This window comes from Panthera tigris, chromosome B1 (assembly GCF_018350195.1).
Source record: "Panthera tigris isolate Pti1 chromosome B1, P.tigris_Pti1_mat1.1, whole genome shotgun sequence".
NCBI classification, from domain to species: domain Eukaryota; kingdom Metazoa; phylum Chordata; class Mammalia; order Carnivora; family Felidae; genus Panthera; species Panthera tigris.
Genome location: NC_056663.1, coordinates 105,410,766 through 105,430,380, shown reverse-complemented (window position 1 = coordinate 105,430,380; position 19,615 = coordinate 105,410,766). Strand labels below are relative to the sequence as shown.

Genomic DNA, 19,615 nt, shown 5'->3' with positions numbered 1-19,615 from the left:
TGTATGTTAGCTAACTTGACAATAAATTATATTTAAAAAACTAAATAAAATAAAATAAAATAAAATAAAAATAAAAAATAAATGAAATAAAAATAAATAAAATAAAAAGAAAATAACAAATATTTGTGAATTCCTTTTAAATAAACAAACAAGCAAATAAAAAAAAACCAGGGGGCACAGCTGACTGAGAGTCTGACTCTTGGTTTCAACTCAGGTCATGATCTCATGAACCATGAGATCAAGTTCCACATTAGGCTCTACACTGACAGTGTGGAGCCTCCTTGGGATTTTCTCTCTCTCCCTCTCTCTCTGCCCCTCCCCCACTCACATGTGCCCTCTCTCTCAAAATAAGTAAATAAACATTTAAAAAAAAATTTTTTAACGTTTATTTATTTTTGAGACAGAGAGAGAGCATGAATGGAGGAGGGTCAGAGAGAGAGGAAGACACAGAATCTGAAACAGGCTCCAGGCTCTGAGCTGTCAGCACAGAGCCCCACGCAGGGCTCGAACTCAGGAACTGCAGGATCATGACCTGAGCCGAAGTCGGACACCCAACGACTGAGCCACCCAGGCGCCCCAGTAAATAAACATTTTAAAAAAGGACAAATGGATCAAAAGAACAAAGTAAAAAACACAGAAACAGATCCACATAATTATGGTCAACTGATCTTTGTCAGAGGCGCAAAGGGAATCCAATAGAGCAAAGATATTCTCTTCAACGTATAGTGCTGTAATGACTGGACACTAATATACAAAATAAAATAGATAAAGTAAAATGAATAAAATAAAACACAAAACAAAATAAAATTAAAATTAAATATGATAATAAAATTAAATAATCTAAACACAGACCTCATACCCTTTACAAAAATTAACACAAAATGGATCATACATGGGGCGCCTGAGTCAGCATCCAATTCTTGGCTGAGGTTATGATCTTGTTGTTCATGAGATTGAGCCCTGCATCAGGCTCATGCTGACAGCATGGTGCCTGCTTGGAATTCTCTCTCTCCTCTCTCTCTGCCCCCCCTCCTCTGGCCAGCTCATATGTTTGCTCTATCTCTCTCAAAATAAATAAACTTAAAAAAAATTTAAATAGATCATACCTGTAAATGTAGAGTGCAAAACTATAAAACTTCTAGAAGATAACATAGTACAAACCTAGATGATCATGGGTATGATGATGACTTTTTAGTTACATGAAGAAGCAACCCATGAAAGAAATAACTGATAACCTGGACTTCATTAAAATTAAAAACTTCCGCTCTCTGAAAGATAATATCAAGAGAATTAGATGACAAGCCACAGATGGGGAGAAAATATTTGTAAAAGACAAATTTGTTAAAGGACTATTATCCAAAGTATTACAAAGAACTCTTAACAATGAGAACCTAGTTTAAAATGGGCTCATAACCTTAACAAAGTCTCACCAAAGAAGATACACAGAAGACAAATAAGGATATGCAAAGTGATCTGCATCGTATTTATCAGGGAAATACAAATTAAAACAATGAGATAGCACTAGAAATCTACTAGAATGGCCACAATTAGAACACTGGCAACACCAAGTGCTAGAGTGGATGTGGAACAACAGGAACACTCATTAATTGCTGGTGGGAATGCAAAATAATACACTTCTTTGGAAAACAATTTGGCAGTTTCTTATAAAACTAAGCAAACTAACTAAAAACTAAACTAACCCTCCCAAAATGAAAAACTCTGACAACACTAAACAAGATCCATCTATCACCCTCCTTGGCATTTACCCAAAGGAATTGAAAACTTATGCCCACATTAAAACCTATACAATAATGTTTATAGCAGTTTTATTCATAATGCCAGTACTTGGGAGCAACCAAAGTGTTCTCCAGTAGGTGAATAAGCTAGGGTACATCTAGACAATGATGACTGGGATATTATTTAGTGCTTATAAAATGAGCTGTTAACCCATGAAAAGACATGGAACAATTTTAAATACATGTTACTAAGTGAAAAATGATTATCTAAAGAAGCTACATAAGTATGTTTCCAACTATATGACATTCTGAAAAAGCAAATCTGTGGTTACAGTAAAAAGATCAGTGACCCCACAGTAACCAAGGGGAGAGGAGATGAATATGCAGAGCACAAAATGTTTAGGTTAGTGAAAATACTCCGTGTAATATCATAATGAAGGATACATATCACTATTCATTTGTCCAAACCTATGGAATTTATAACACCAAGAGTAAACTCTAAGGTAAACTATGGAGTTTGACTGAATACAATTTACCAATGTCGGTTTGTCCTTGGTTAAAAAAAAAAGTGTCATTCTGGTGACTGATGTAGAAAATAGTGGTGGCTATGCATGATGAGGGTATAAAGAAACTCCGTGTGCCTTCTGCTCAGTTTTGTTATATATATAAAACTGCTCTAAAAATAGTCTTTTAAGAAAGAAAATAAATAAGTGGACTTACTTCAGAGTCTGGGAAGCCAAAGAACAGCTGTAAGAAATACCGATGATGATTGCCACCAAAGTGACATCTGTAAACTGATGTGTTTGGTAGAAAGGAATTTATGAGAAAGGTATGTGAAAGGCATTAGTGTCATTTTTCTTGTCAGCAAAAAATGATGAATAGTCTTATTTTTGTTTATTAATATCTTGTATAGTTCCTATTGCAGTTTTATCTCTTTGCCCTACAGTTGAGAAAAAATTCAGAAAGAAGCTTATAAAAATTATAGACACACATTGAACCACATCATCATAGAGTCTCCCTCTCTAATTTGGATGCTACTTTGGGAGTAAATGTAAAAACACTAATTTCCTATGTTCTTTGAGATAACCAAAAACTCTGTAACTTTTCCAAATATTTTGGTATTATATTAACAGTATCATGATTAAACAAAGTCAACACGAGAAACCTATATGTATAATTTTAACAGAACCTATAAAACTGTTCAAAAACAAATTGGTAAAATTAATAATCAGCTAATTCCCTGCATATTTTTAAAGAAATAAAATTATCAATTCTTAGCAAAATGTTATGATATATTTGAATACAGATCTTCTATTCATTTACTTTGTGTTTTATCATAAAAATGTATGACTCCATAAACACAAAGGGAAATCAGCTGTTAAGGATAATTTCCCTAAATTCTGTCAGTACATGTCTTCTGTTTGGTAAAAGCCCTCTCTTCACAAATCCATTAAGCACTTTTCATTCTCAAAAGGAAATAGGCTTGTGCCTGCCATTTCTATTTTTAGTCTCTAAAGATTTGTGTAATTTCATATATGTTGCACAGCACTTTGTAGTATATTAATATATAAAAATGTAGTTTCAGGGGCACCTGGGTGGCTCAGAAGTTTAAGAGTCTGACTTTTGGGTCAGGTCATGATCTCATGGTTTGTGGGTTCGGGCCCCATGTGGGTTTCTGTGCTGACATCTCAGAGCCTGGAGCCTGCTTTGGATTCTGTGTCTCCCTCTCTCTGCCCTTCCTCTGCTCACATTCTGTCTCTGGCTCTCTCAAAAATAAACATTAAAAAATTAAAAATATAGTTTCATAAAGTACACTAATAGTTATATGCCAAAACGTGCAGTATGCACACATACAATAAAGGTTTATGTGTTCTAAAGAAGCAGATGCATAGAAAGCACTATATTTCCTATATTTCCTATTTTATAAGCATTTCTTTCATAGTTTAAACCACTTTGATAAGATTGTCAGGAAGTAGGCTATAAATGTCTTCTGTTCTTACGTAAGTAAAGGACAAATTGAACAGTTTCTACATATGCCAGTAGAAAAACAAAACAAAAAATAAAACAAGGTACACCATTAGCATCAATTATTCTTCTATTTGAGGTCATTTTATGGACATACAAACAAGGTTTAGGATTTGAACCTCTCACTGAAGGAGTATAGAACCCCTCAAGGTAAGTAAACAAAACACTTAAGTCAAATATTTACTTTATTGCCCTCTCCTTCCCTACTAAAATTCCTCTTAGAGACACACAGTGGAGAACTTCTCTCCATAATGTAGTTATGATCCATTTTTTAAAAATTTGTGGCATCTTACAAATCATTTTATGAAAATAATAAAAGCTATAGCATTTATGGGTGATGAATATTTTTTTTTATTGTCGAAAGTGTTTGCCTTACATCAGAGGACACCAGCCCCCTACCACCACCCAGTCGTCTTTTTCCTTCTTCAGTTTATATTAGCCTGGAATCTCCAAATTGCTTAGTCACTTAGGAAAATATCACTTTGGCTTTTCACTTGATTTTCCATTTGCCCATTTAGATCATTTGCATGATCATAGCTATGATACTCTCACCATGAAATCATCCCTGTCTGTTTTCTAGCTTCTGGTGATGGATATGGAATTGGCAATAACCAAAAGTACCTGTATTTTGCTGACTGACTCAGGAAGATTTAGAATTTATTTTTATGCTGAAATTGGAAGATGTTAGGTACATATTAAACTAGAATCTGGGAAATAATCCAGTAACTAACATTTCTTGGCACTGCCATTGAAAATGGGTATCCAAAAAATTTGAATGTAACAAGTAAAACAGAAGAAATTATATTTCAATCTTCAAAGAAATGTAATCCTTAATGAGTTGTTTATGCTAAACAGGAATTTATTGGAGAAGAAATATCTTTGTGTGTGTGTGTGTGTGTGTGTGTGTGTGTGTGTACATGATATTCACAAAATTTGGAAGAAAACACCACCAGTTTTAATCTTGTTTAGAGAAGAAATTAAATCTATTTAGCCATTTGATAATTACAAGTTTTGCTTTTTTTAATATTCAATTTTTCTAGACTTTTTAAAAGAATAAACCAAATCAATGTAAACTGATTCTAACTCAATTTATGTACTTTGGACACAATTATAAGTATATAGACCTCTTTAATAATCTTTGAGGCAAGTTTTAAATAGGTCTTAATTCTCCTTTACTCATTTCTGTCAATCTACATTTAATCATGATCAAATATATCTCACATAAAAATAGAATTAAATTAAAACTTTAAAGCCTGGAGAGTGACCTCAGCCAGATGGCAAAATAGGAGGTTCCCTGCTCGAATCTCCCAGCAGCAACTATTTGCCAGCCAGCCATGGACAAAAGTACTTTTGTGAGAGCTTAGGGACCCAGGTAGGAAGCTGTGGAACCTAACACCAGGAGATCTCTTACAAGAATGCAGGTCCATACCCAGGTGGCAAACTCACTGAATGTGGTCCTAGCTACAAAGCTAGAGTCTTAGATCCTATGGATTCAGCTACAGCCCTGTTTGGCCTTGGTCTTACCACCAAAGGACCCAGTAAGAGTCACATCTACCCATGCCTCAGATAACAGGCCTACCAACCTCAGGCCTGGCTATGGAACCTGAAGCAGCCCATGAGCTGGCTGTCCTCCCTTTTGGCTACCAGTTCTGTTCACCCAGTAACCAGCTAGGAGACATACCCATCTGTGTCCATGAGGCTGGCATTCTGATTTCAGCCCTACCTCAGAACTTTGTGACACTGCATCAGCCCTTCTCATATGTAGTCTGGGAGCAGTCCTGCCCCATATTAAATCAAATTGTCAAAGGTCAAAGACAAATAGAGAATCTTAAAAACAGCAAGGAAAAGGTGACTCATCACATACAAGGGCACCTCTATAAGACTATGAGCTAATTTCTTAGCAGCAAACTTGCAGACCAGGACAGAATGGGACAATACATTCAAAGTACTAAAAGAAAAAAAAACATTGCCAACCAAAAAAATTACCCAATAAACCTGCCCTTCAGAAATGAAGGACACAGAAAAACTTTCCCAGATAAACAAAATCTGAGGAAGTTTATTACCACGAGACCTACCTGACAAGAAATACTAAAGGGATTCTTCAAGTTAAAGCAAAAGAATGTTAATTAGAAATATGAAAGTTTAAAACTACTGTAAAGGTAAATATATGTAGGTCAAATTAAAAATATTCTGGGGGCACCTGGGTGGCTCAGTCTGTTAAGCATCCGACTTCAGCTCAGGTCATGATCTCACAGTTCTTAAGTTTGAGTCCCACACTGGGCTCTGTGCAGGTCATGATCTCACAGTTCTTAAGTTCGAGTCCCACATTGGGCTCTGTGCTGACAGCTCAGATCCTGGAGCCTGCTTCGGATTCTGTGTCTCCCTCTCTCTCTGCCCCTCCCCTGCTCATGTTCTGTTTGTATCACTCTCTCAAAAATAAATAAACATAAAAAAAATTTAAAAAGAGTATTTTGTAATATTCAGGGTGCCTGGATGGCTCAGTCAGTTAAGCATCCGACTCTTGATCTCTGCTCAGGTCTTGAACTCAGGGTCATGAGTTCAAGTTCCACATTTGGCTCAACACTTGATGTGAAGCCTACTTAAAAAAAGAAAAAAAAAACAGAATATGCTGTAATATTAAAACTCTAGTAGCTGACCCCACAAAAAATGGATACCTATGAATTGCCTGATAAGGATTTCACCGTAATAACCCCAAAGAAGGCCACTGAGATGTGTGTGTGTATGTGTGTGTGATTCACTTGTAACTGTATGTTAAACTGTATGTACAATCAAAAGAGTAGCTAAATTGATTTTTTTAATTACCTAACAATCATCTTCCTACAAGTGACTCACTTTAGCTTTAAGTATGCATTGTTTACATTTACAATCCACCTTGATAGCACACCCAGATGGGAACAGGGTCTGGACACAATAGCTGGCTTGCTGCCTCATTGAGCCCCAGGGTCCTCCTTCACACCAGCCCCAGATACCCTGGGGTATAGAAAAAAAAAACTACAGTTTAAAATAAACACTAGAATATAAAGGATTCTGCCCTAGAACTCTTCCAAGCATGTATAGAGGGACCTGCTGGACTTTCTCTAGGCCCAAGCATCTGGCAAGTACCATGATTTACATTCCCCTCCATCTTGAAAGTGCTGACTACAGAAGGGTTCTTAGTACCATAGCTTGCCAGCTACCTCAGCAAGCTCTGAGCCCCTAGCCTAAACCAGCCCCACACATCCTGGGGTATAGAAAAAACAAAGGCATGGTTTAAAAGAGAAACTAGAATATAAAGTGATTAGCCCTAGCACACTGCCAGATAGCAAGGAAGCTGCTGGAACTCTTTCTGGGTCCAAGGGACTGGTGACAGCCATGGTTATAATCCCCAACCTTGAGAGCATGGATGGGAACAGGGTCTGTGTGCCCTAGCTGGCCTACCAACTCAGTAAGCCCAGCCACACCAATCCCAGACATCCCAACAAGGCAGCACCAGTATTGCACACACTGGGACACTCCTGGACAATACTCACTATAGCTCCAGCCATCGTGCCAAAGTGATTCAGACACAAAGCACCACCAAACACCTCAGGCTCACACCACTTCAACTCCAGATGGCTTATTAGGGTACCCCTCACATATCTGGCACTTCTTTGCTTGTTCCTACTTTGGCTTCAACTGCTCTCCAAGACATACCTTTGTGTGGAGAACCCTGGGAACATTCCAGCCTGCATCCTGCCTCGGTTCTAGCCACCCCACCATTATGTCTCCAGCATGGAGCACACCAGGATATCCCAGCCTGCAACAACCACAGCTCCAGTTGTCGCATCAGAACACTCCCTGCACTGAATACCCCAGGATATGCTGGATTGCACCCACTTCACTTTTAGCTGTATTTCCAGGGTGCCACCTGCACAGACTGGGACTTCCCTGCTCCATGCCCCCTTCACTCCAGCCATCCCACCAAGGCAGCCCCAGCATGAAGTGCCTCAGGAACCCAGCCCATGTCACACAGAGCTCTAGCAAGCCTGTCAAAGTCACCAGGCACACAATCTGTGAAGCATACAACCATACACAAGAAAATTCCTTCAAGTTTAGGAGAAATATCTATTCCATTGAATTCATAGAAACAAACACAGAAATTCAAGCAAAATGGAGAGACCAAGGGATATGCTGTCAACAAAAGAACAAGACAAACGTCAGAACAAGAACTAAATGAAACAGAGACAAGCAATAGGCCTAAAAAAGAGTTTAAAGTAATAATCATAAAGATGCTCACTGGACTGTCAAGAAGAGATGAAGAACTTTGTGGCATATCAATAATTAATTTCATTGTACATGGTCTAAGTGCTCCAAACAGAAGACATAGAGTTGCAGAATGGATTAAAAACCAGTCCTATTCTCTATGCTACTTATAAGAAACTCACTTCAGACGTAAAGACACATACAGACTAAAAATGAAAGGATGGAAAAAAACATATTCCAGCTAACAGAAGTGGAAAAAGTCAGGGTAACAATACTTGGATAAAATAAAGTTTAAATCAAAACTGTAACAAGAGAAAAAGAAGAGCATTATATAATTACAAAGGAGAATCCAACAAAAGGATATAAAATTATAAATATCTATACATCCAACATAGGAGTACCTGAATACATAAATCATACATTAACAGACATAAAGGGAGAAATAGTAATACAATAATAGTAGGGGACTTTAACAACCCACGTACATTAATGTATAGATTATCCAGGCAAAAAAATCAATGAGGAAACAGTGTCTTTAAATGACACATTAGACCAGATAGACTTAACATACACACACACGCGCGCACACACACACACACATACACACAACATTCCATCCAAAAGAACAGAATACACATTCTTTTCAAGTGCACATGGAACATTCTCCATGATAGATCACATATTAGACCACAAAAGAAGTCTCAATTAATATAAAAATGTTGATATTATTTCATGCACATTTTCTGACAAAAACAGTATAAAATTCAAATGAATCACAAAATTTGGGGGGAAAACCCACATTTATAATACACATAATAGAATGTTATTCAACCATAAAAAAAGGAAATCCTGACATTCAGGACAGCATGGACAAACCTGGAGGACATTATTCTAATCAAATAAACCAGACAGAGAAAGACAAGTACTATATAATCTCACTTATATGTGGAATCTAAAAAAATTGAGCTTATAGAACCAGATAGTAGAACAATGACTGCCAGGGACTAGAGAATGATGAAATGGAGAGATGTTGGCAAAAAGGTAGAAACTTCCAGTTTTATGTTGAATAATTTTGGGGGATATAATGCATATCATGGTGATTATAGTCAATAATACTGTACTATATACTTTAAAGTTGCTAAGAGACTAGATCTTAACGGTTCTCACCACAAAATGAAACAATAATTATGTGACATGATACAAGTGTTAACTAATGCTAAGTAATCATATTGCAATATATAAATCAAATCAACATATTATATACCTTCAAGTTGGTGGCTATAGTTAATAATACTGTATTGTATACATGAAATCCTGAAATCTGCTAAGAGGGAAGATCTTGTGTTTTTACACCACACACACACATACACACACACACACACACACACACGTAACTATGTAAGAAGATGGCTGTGGTGATTAACTTGATTGTGTCAATTTTTCACAATGTACATGTATATTAAACAATCACATTTTATACCTTATAAATTTTTTAAAGCCTAATTAATACCATGTTTCCTTCCAGACAACTCCTCACCTGCTATCTTCTCGACTGCCTATGGGACATTTCTAATTAGGTACCCATGGACGTATAAAATCCTACTTAATAGTTACAGACTACACTATCTTTCATCTCCATTGCCACGAAAAAGAATTCTGCCTTCTGTATCCTACACTGAATAGAATTCTCCTCTCTCTGACCACTTGCCCAGTCTTGACATCTGAGTTAAAGTTGACTTCTCTCTTCAAGCACTTCTCCCAAGCCATCAACTACCAAATCTCCTTTTAAATACCTTTCAGATACAAACTATTGTCTCCCTCCTTACTACTAGAGTTTAGGAATCTATCTCTTGCTAACTGGGTTCGCTGCTACCAGGCTGTCCCTTCCTCCCTAACCATTTAAAACCCAGCAACCAGATGATCCTCTTGAAAATAAAATTTAATATTTTATGTCATTTTCTATATATGTCCTCATTGCCCTCATGATAAAGTCTAAAATTCCATCCAAATCTTGTTAATTCTCCTTTGATTTTGATCTCCCTCGTTGCCTGCCATCCCACACTCTTAATCCATGCTCCAGGTATATTAAGATGCTTTTGTATCCCTGCATTTTCACTCAGACTTTATGATAGAAACATTTCTCCTCCCCACTCTACTTAATCCAGGTACCTTCTAACCTTCAGTCAAATTCCAGTTGAAATAACATTCATTCAGGTACTCGCATATCAATATGTTAATTTTGCACAATCACTGTATTTTTCTCTTAATTGCATTTGTCACACTTCACTTCAATCTTATGTTTAGTTGTTTATCCACACTAGATTATTTAGTGGAGAAGTGAGAATCTCTTTTTGATCTACCCATATATATTTATAATGCATGCCCCAAAGTAACATTCAATAAATATTTTTAGATATATGAGTAAATGAAAACAAGCTGACACAACTTTGTGATAGGGTATATGTTCACCAATAAGTGTGTATGTGTGCACATGGAGGTATAGATAAATATACCTTTAGGTAGATTTACCACAAAACACTCTAAGTAGACCATTATTCACTCTCAAAGACTAAAATAAAAGATACGAGAAAGAAATGAAGAAACAATGTAAAGTTATAGGATGTGGCTACACACATTTCCAAACAAATTGTATTTCAGTACACTCAGCATAATCTCAAGTAGAAAAAGAAGGAGAGAAAGAAGACCAAATTCACCACATGTTGCTCTAAATATTAATAGCATATTTTTTATGGTAGACAAAAATATTTCATTTTTTTCTGTCTTTTTTTTCAACTAAATCTGGAAAGTACTTTAGTGATCTGGTAGAACAGATTTTAGAAGTATACAGGATTGTTAAAAAAAAAAATTAACGTTTATTTATTTTTGAGACAGAGAGAGACAGAGCATGAATGGAGGAGGGCCAGAGAGAGAGGGAAACACAGAATCTGAAACAGGCTCCAGGCTCTGAGCTGTCAGCACAGAGCATGACGCAGGGCTCGAACTCACGGACCGCGAGATCATGCCCTGAGCCGAAGTCGGACACTTAACTGACTGAGCCACCCAGGCGCCCCGAATGTGGGATTGTTTTCAGATCAAATATATTCTGTATTTCATTTTATTTTATTTTTATTTTTTTAAAGGTCTTATTCATTTTTAAGACACAGAGAGACAGAGCATGAGCAGGGGAGGGGCAGAGAGAGAGGGAGACACAGAGTCCAAAGCAGGCTCCAGGCTCTGAGCTGTCAGCACAAAGCCCGAGGCGGGGCTGGAACTCATGGACTGTGAGATCATGACCTGAACCGAAGCTGGATGCCCAACTGACTGAGCCACCCAGGCGACCCTATATTACATATTTTAAATGGACCACTGGTAGGTTTTCTAATTCAGTAAGATATTTTTATTTACCTTGGAAATTCAGAAAATTTGAACAATGTGTTATGACAAGTTTCACTGGATTCAATGATTATGCCTCTTTACTTATAAACACAAAAATAGAATTTGTATCCACTTTAGAGTCATAAAATATTGTTGAAGGCTCTTCTAATAATGTGAATATTGGGGAAGAGATTTTATAACATATTATTTTTAGGCTTAATTAACAGTTTCTTATAAAGTTCTGCTATCTATACACACATATGCATATATAAATATATATACATTATGACTTGTTTTTCATGAGGTTTTATTTATCTATAGCAGCCAGGATCAAACAATATAAAGAAGTATAATGATAGATGGCTGATATTCAGTTACAAAAGTTTTATAAAAGTTTAGTTTTAAAAAAAAGCCATTAATAGTATTAAAGGAACAAGGTGTTTCTCATAGAAATGAGGGAAGTAATGGTATGAGTGGACATTTAACAACTTACCAGAAAAGCTCAAAAGCTATGGATATCTGATAGCCCAGTGTATCCATGAAGAATTTCATAGTGTGGTCTGAGAAAGCTGTTACCTGTGAGGAAACCATAGGGTAATATTAAATTGTTGGCTTGCCTTGCCATTGGATGGTGGGGCCAGTCATTAGGAAGACAAGCTAGAAGCTCAAGCCTTTTTTGGCATATCTGCATTTGTGTCACCCTATCATAATCATCTAAGAGCAATGGCTTCCTCTTCACTTTTACCATCTAAACCTTGTATGTGCTTCTGTTTTGGCCAACTCTAACCTAGAACCACGTAGGGAAGAGGAGTTGACAAAACAGAGTTCACAGATGCAAGTTATTATAAGCAATTCAGAACTAAAGGATAAGCTCCAGTATACCCTCCACAAACCAAACCAAAATAAAACAAAACAACTGAATGGAAAAAGGGAGAAGAATCTGGCCTCAATGTTTATGAAACAAAACCTAACTTTGGCATACAAAGGTTAATTTCATCAAAATAGTCATAAGAATTTTCTTAGGTTGATTTTCAATGTCAGTACCTCTTGCATAAACTACAGATTATTCATTGACCATTTTATTCATTTTTTTCATTCAATCATTATTTTCTTCATTCAAGAAGTAGTTAGAAAGCACTCATGTATCAAACATGTATAGTGGATACAAGTATGGACATAAGAGCAAAGTTTCTTCACACATTCAAATTACATTCTAATGGAGAGAGAAAAAAAGGAAACAGAAATGTAAATTAATTATAGTGATGTAAAAAGAATAAAACAGGGTAAGGAAATTGAATACCGAAGGAGTTAATATATCAATTACACAGAGTTATTAAAGAAAGCATCTCAGACAGGACATCTCATCAGAGACCTACAGCAAATGGACAAGTGAGCTCTGGAAATAATGATAAAGTGAGTGCTTCATGCAAAGTAAGGAACAAGGTTTACATCACCAGAGGCAGGAATATGTTTATTGTTTTGAAGAAATGAAAAAAAATACCAGTGTGATGGATCACGATGAGGAAGAGAGAAATTAAAATGCAATAAAAATGGAATCAGAAAGTGATCAAGGAATTCTGAAGACAGACAACACAGGCTTTGGAGGTCATGATGCGGAGTACAGGATGTTTTAAACAGGCACATGACACGGTCAAGGTTTTTATTTTAAAAGAATGAGTCTGGATACTATAGGAAGAACAGAAAGAGACTGGACTTACCAACTGTAGCAGGAAGGTTAGCAGGGAACCACTTAGAATAGTTTCATTTCTGAAGAGGCTGTATAGAACCTATTTGTTTTAGCCCAGGGATCCTTATTTACTACAGCTGAATGGATCAAAACATTTCCAATAAAGACGCAGAAACAGGCATCCCAGATTAAAAATTATTTTAAAAGACCCCAAATCCAGATTTGTACTTAGATAACAAATAATCTGCACAATAAGGCTTTAAGGCTCAGTACTCCTATTGGATGATATTTTGGTCTCTTAATTTTAGTGAAGCAGCACATACTCCTTTATTTTTCCCTCCAAAGAGAAGAAGTGCACAAAGAGAAAATTAGCTTATAAAAAGTACAGGATATGCTGTATGTATTTTTAAGAAAAAATATTCATAATTTTAGATAATGGAAGTGAAAAAAAAATGTTGTATCTCTTGCAGTTTGTCCCCTCTATATGAAACACTAGAATAGCAATTCCACCAAACATGGTCTCTATCTTTTGCCAAGTTTATCCTGAATATAAGAATGAAAAATAATATCAAGAGACACCTGGGTGGCTCAGTCAGTTAAGCATCTGACTCTTGATCTCGGCTCAGGTCATGATCGCACAGTTTGTGAAATTGAGCCCTGCATCAGGGTCTGTGCTGACAGTGTGAGCCTGCTTGAGATTCTCTCCCTCTCCCTCTCTCTCTGCGCTCTCTCTCTCGAAATAAATAAATAAAATTTAAAAATAATATTAAAATAGATCCTATTTAAGGTTTTTATGTCTTCATTACTCATCAATAATAGCATAATGAATACTTCTTATATTTTAATTAGAACTTTCAGTAGGTGACTAGTTCCTGAACCTCATGAAATAATTTTCACTTTCTCACTGACTCTAATTACCCAAGCTAAAATCCATCTTCTACCCTTGATTTTTCAAATATGGTGTAAATTAATGAAAATGCAAGCAGATAAAGTTCTTGTCAATTCAGTTGTAGTTATACTAGGCTGGATAGCATAAATTTATCATTAATTCTAGACTATAACATTATTTTAATCTCTAAAGTTTTATGGTTTGTTGAAATGGTTAATTGCACAGAGGTTGTCCAGCAATATAAACAGCCATGTTAATAAAATTACAAGCTTCTGAAATACCACTTTTGAAAATCTTTTTCTTTCATTACTTGTCTTCCAAACTTGTATTTAAATTCAAGTTAGTTAGCATATAGTGTACTATTGGTTTTAGGAGTAGAATTTAGTGATTCATCATTTACATATAACATCATCCCAACAAGTACGCTCCTTAATACCCATTACCCATTTAGCCCATCCCCCACCTCCCCTCCAGCAACCCTCAGTTTATTCTCTATAGTTAAGAGCTTCTAAAATACCTTATCAGATTATAGTAATTTTAACTGTTTTTCAGTTTATATGATCATTTTTATTTTTATTGCTTTGAACTTTAAAAAGTTATATGTAACAAAGCTCTCACTTAAGCTTTAAAGAAAGTAAGCAATATCTATTCAGAAATGTTTCTGATGAGCAGTACTGAAAGCATCTCATTCAGAAAGTAGAGGTAGAGTTCACTATGACCTACATCGCTAAGGTTGACATAAGAGCATAATAACCCATGACATTCCAAATGATATTATCATCTATCCGAAAACTAAAATGGTGGATATGAAATATAAGTAAATTAAAAATTGGTGGGTAGGGATAATATACCTAATCATTGTTGCATATCATAAATTGCTTATTTTGTCAATGTATAAAATGTGTTACACAGAAAAAAATACCCATAAAAGTGTATAAAACCAATTGTTTAAGGTTTCCTTTGCATATACCAATTCAAAAAGCTCTAATTAAACTCCTAAATATATGGAATCCGAACAGTTCTTACAAATATATACAACACAAACAAAGCAAAATAGATGTTAAGCTAGGTTACAAATCATGCCCCAATTACCTAAAAACCTAAATCAAAGTCAAATCCTGATGGGAATGATTGTGAATGAAAATTAACTAAGCTCAATAATTTCATATGCCATCAAAGTTCATACTGCTGAAACAGAATGAGAATCTCTCTCTCACACACACAAGCATACACACTTTTTACACCAGCCATGAAACAGTTGTAATTTTCTATTTTTAAAAAATAAAATTATGTGCCTAACATAACCATTAAAAAGGTCAAAAGAAAAATGATCACATGGGGGAAAATCTACTTGCAAAGCACATCACAGCAAAGGCTTAATTTTCTTAATATATAAAGATTCCTACAATTAGCAAAGCACCAAAATCCAAAGAGAAAAATGGACAGAAGAGAAGGAAAAAGAGGTGTCAGAAAAGGGTGGGGGGGAAACAAATAAAACAACAAGTTCCTAAATATATGAAAAAACTAGGAGTAGGAAGCACTCATGATGTTTTCTTCCCTGCCCCCAGGTCTCTTTTGTTAGTGTGATTATGTTTTTCATTTCTTCTTCCAGCCTTCCTGTGTTGATAGATTATCCTTCTCTACAATATGGGGCTTTAACAGAATCTGTATTGTATCAAATAAATACACTAATGAATCAGTTAATTCACTGTGTTCAATTGTTTCAGGCTCCACCTTGGATTCCAAACCTCTTTCTCATGAATACATGCCATTTCTCAGGTGTTCTATGCTAACTTCACAGGCCTTCATTACTGTTGTACAAAAATTCCAGATCCATACTGTTGTGCAATAGCACTTTGCAACTTAACCTCATAACATGCTACTCTGGATCTTGCTGTATCCTAACATTCTCTTCCATTTAGATTGAAAGTGGAGAGGAGAGAATGGCAGAATCAGAATATCTGGGAAAGGAATTTCTGAGATAAGGATATCTTCCCCATTTTACTTTCCAGCTTTCTTTTTTTGTTTTTATTGTGTGTGTGTGTGTGTTTATTTTTTTTGGGGGGGGGGAGAGTGAGCTGGGGAGGGGCAGAGAAAAAGGGAAACAGAGGATCCAAAGCAGGCTCTGACCTGAGAGCAGAGAGCCCGATGGGAGGTTTGAGGCTCAAAGCATGAGATCATGACCTGAGCCAAAGTTGGATGCTAATGACTGAGCCACTCAGGCGCCCCTACTCTTCCCCTTTTCTTGAGAAAAGCTGCCAAAAGAGCACCATATCTAGGTCTACTTGCTTGGAGGAGGGGGTCTGTGGGAGGAAACCCTCTCCAGTCTACAGGTGGAAAATAATGAGTTTCATTTTGGGCTTCAGCATAAAGACACAGACTCCCTGCAATTATATTCATACATACTTCAATATCAACATTTCCAGTAGTATTTGCTGGAGCTGTTGGTCTTGTTTATCAGATGGTTCAGGAAAAATTCGCACTCAATATACACAAATTCCTCTCAAAAGCAAGTAGATTCTAGATAGGCAGATAGTTCTAAAATTAAAAGCATATTCTCATTGTAATCTACAATACCGTGGCCATTGTTTTTTGGTCCTAAATTCTCACTCTTGCTTATTTCATACACATTACAATGAAACTTCCTATAAGAATTATTTCACCTGTGCAATTTTAATACACTCTTTTAGCCAATGAAACATATTTCTTAAAGATGTAAAAATTTTTATATACTTTGTCTTCAGCTTTTAAGGTACTTTTTCCTTTCAATTTGTCAAAACAGATTATTAGTGTTAACCACGTTATATCATATTTAAATTAATTCAGACAGCTTAATACATGAATATATTCATATGCAAAGCACACAATAGTCAAATCAAATAATAAAGTTGATACACGAAGTTTTGTAGAAAGGAAATCACATCAAGTGCAACTTAACCTAATTGAGACTGATTTTAAATCACTTTTATTTTAAAGATATATTTAAACTTACAATAATAGCTTTTTTCTATATGAAATTCAGAGCCCTTTGAATATTTTCCCTTTTTCCTTTTTTTTTTTTTTCCTTTTCATCTTGTTATTTTAATCTACTAAGTGGATGACTTTCCGTCTGGCAAGATTTCATTATCTTCTGCTTTGATTAGAAATCATTACAATTTGTACTGTTTTCTTTACCTCCTTTGAAAGGACTTCAATCTTTGTTGGTTTAACAAATATGCTAATGTATGTTACAGGAGTAAAACTCTAAGGAGATTAGAACATGTTCTATTATGGAGAAAGTATGTTGTTTTACTTTTTTAAAGCATATATTAGGAATTTCTAAAGAGAGAGGATGCCTAGCATTTTTTAATAATTCTTAAGAGTCAATAGAAGACATTTTTATTACATTTAACAATATTTAACAATTTTTATCAAGTGAGTACTGTGAAAAATTCTAAGAACACTACTGAGGGTATGCCAAACAAGACACATATTCTCATGATGCTAACACCTAAAAACTAAACAATTACAACTAAGGACTGTAACTATTCTGATAGTCAGTAGTATGGGGAAGCTTGAAGGGGGTATGAACTATGTATTTAAAGAATCAGTGAATGAACTTTGAGCAAATGATATATAGGGAAGTTCTTTAAGATAAATCTAATTCATTTAGGTAATTTTTGAATATTGGGCCCAAAGAATATAAATAATTATATCATAGTTTTCTCTACAGTGCTAATAATCCAATTTTATTAACCCTTACTTTATCTTCTGTGATTTTCCTGTTCATATATTCTACTCATTTTTCTTTTGCCTATTCCATATTGATTTGCTGACATTGTTTATATGTGAAAGATCATGCGTATATTGATTAAGAGTAAGAATTCGGACTCTGAAACACTACCTGCATCTAAATCTCATTATATGCAATCACTGTGACCTTGGGCATGATTTTAACATCTCAGTGCTTCAGTTTCCTCATCCATAAAATAGGATAAATAATAGTATCAATCACACAGGGGAGATATAATGATAAAATGAATTAATGTGCAGAATGCAGGGCACCTGGTGGCTAAGTCAGTTGAGTGTTTGACTCTGGATTTTGGCTCAGGGTCATGATTTCACAGTCTCATGAGTTCCAGCCCTCCCTGGGGTTCTGCACTGACAGTGCAGTCTTCTTGAGATTTTCCCTCTCTCTCTGCCCCTTCCCCGCTCGCACTCTCTGTCTCTCTCAAAATAAATAAATAAACCTTAAGAAAAAAAATGCAGTACTTGGGAAAAAAATGTACAAAGTAAGCTCTTTATAATTTTTTGCTGTTGTATCATTATGAATTAGATATTAATCTTAGTGCAAATCTCTCACTAACAACTATTTAAAAGCTATCAAGCATTCAATGTGTGTTTCCATTGCCCCTCCATTGTATATCTCGTTTTCCCAAATTGAAACTCTATATTTCTAATCACCTCTTCCGCTAGCTTGTGGACATGTGACAGGCTCTGCCAGTTTGATGCAGCTGCATGAGACTGATTCATAAGGAAGTCACATCAGGAAACAAGCCAGGAATAACAGGACACCAAAACTGTCAAAGCACACAGGAGCGAAGGCAGTGAGTTTATGGTAATAATGGTGGCCTTTGCTTTTCCAGGGATATGTCTAGAGGCATTCTGAATGGTCCAGTGTTTCACATACTGTCATAAGCTATCCTACAATACAGCCTCTAGCAAAACTAGGCTATTGCAAACCCCTGCTAATAGAATTGTTTGCTTTTATACCCAGAGGTTTGCGAAAGTACCAAAATCTGCATGTGACATGTTTTCAGGCTGACTTCAAAGGGTCCATGCTATAAGAACTAAAGTTCTTATGAGGCTGTCTAAAATGAAAAAAACATGTCAGAGGGCCTATGGTGGTTCCATATGTGCTACATGTGTCCCTGACTGGATCAAGTGTGCTTTCTGTATTGAGAAGCAGAAAATCCTGAAACTGTTAAAGGCACAGAACACAGTTAGAAAACTAAGTAATAAAATGAAGCTTATTTTGAGTAATAAAATGATTTAAAAGCTAAAAATAAAATAATAAATAATTATGATAGCCCTTTCAAAATGACACTGAAGCATTAGGATCAGCAGTATTAGTTAACCACCAAGTTCTACGGTGTGGTCTTAGAGTTGTTGCTGCGAGCTTATTAATATTTCTTTATAAACACTTCCTACTTAAACCTGTGGAAATGTAGTCTATTTACTTAGAGTAAGGAGAAAGATCAATATAGTAATTTACTTCAGAGGTAATTAGTCATCTCACCTGATTGAGTTGAAATCAGCAAATAATAATAATTAATAGTAATAATAATTAACGTGAGAGAAGGGATGTATTCTATAGCATATCATGATAGACATTAGCTTAGTTTATCATTGTGGTAACTTGGAATAACATGTGTTTTAAAGTAAGCTCTTCCTTGCACTGTGAAGAAAACTATAAACAAATCAAAAAGGCAACCTACTGAATGGGAGAAGATATTTTCAAATAACCTATCTGATAATAGGTTAATATGCAAAATATGTAAAGAACTTACATAGACCAATACCAAAAAAAAAAAAGCAAAAAACAAAAAACAAACAAAAACATATAATCCAATAAAAAATGGGCAGAGGACCTGACTAAAGATCTTGCCAAAGAAGACTAAA

At 35.6% G+C, this 19,615-nt stretch overlaps 1 pseudogene; it reads left to right on the top strand.

The window, feature by feature from the left end:
* The first annotated feature begins 18,602 nt into the window (after positions 1–18,602).
* Positions 18,603–18,989, top strand: LOC102972096 (annotated as a pseudogene).
* The last annotated feature ends 626 nt before the right edge of the window (positions 18,990–19,615 follow it).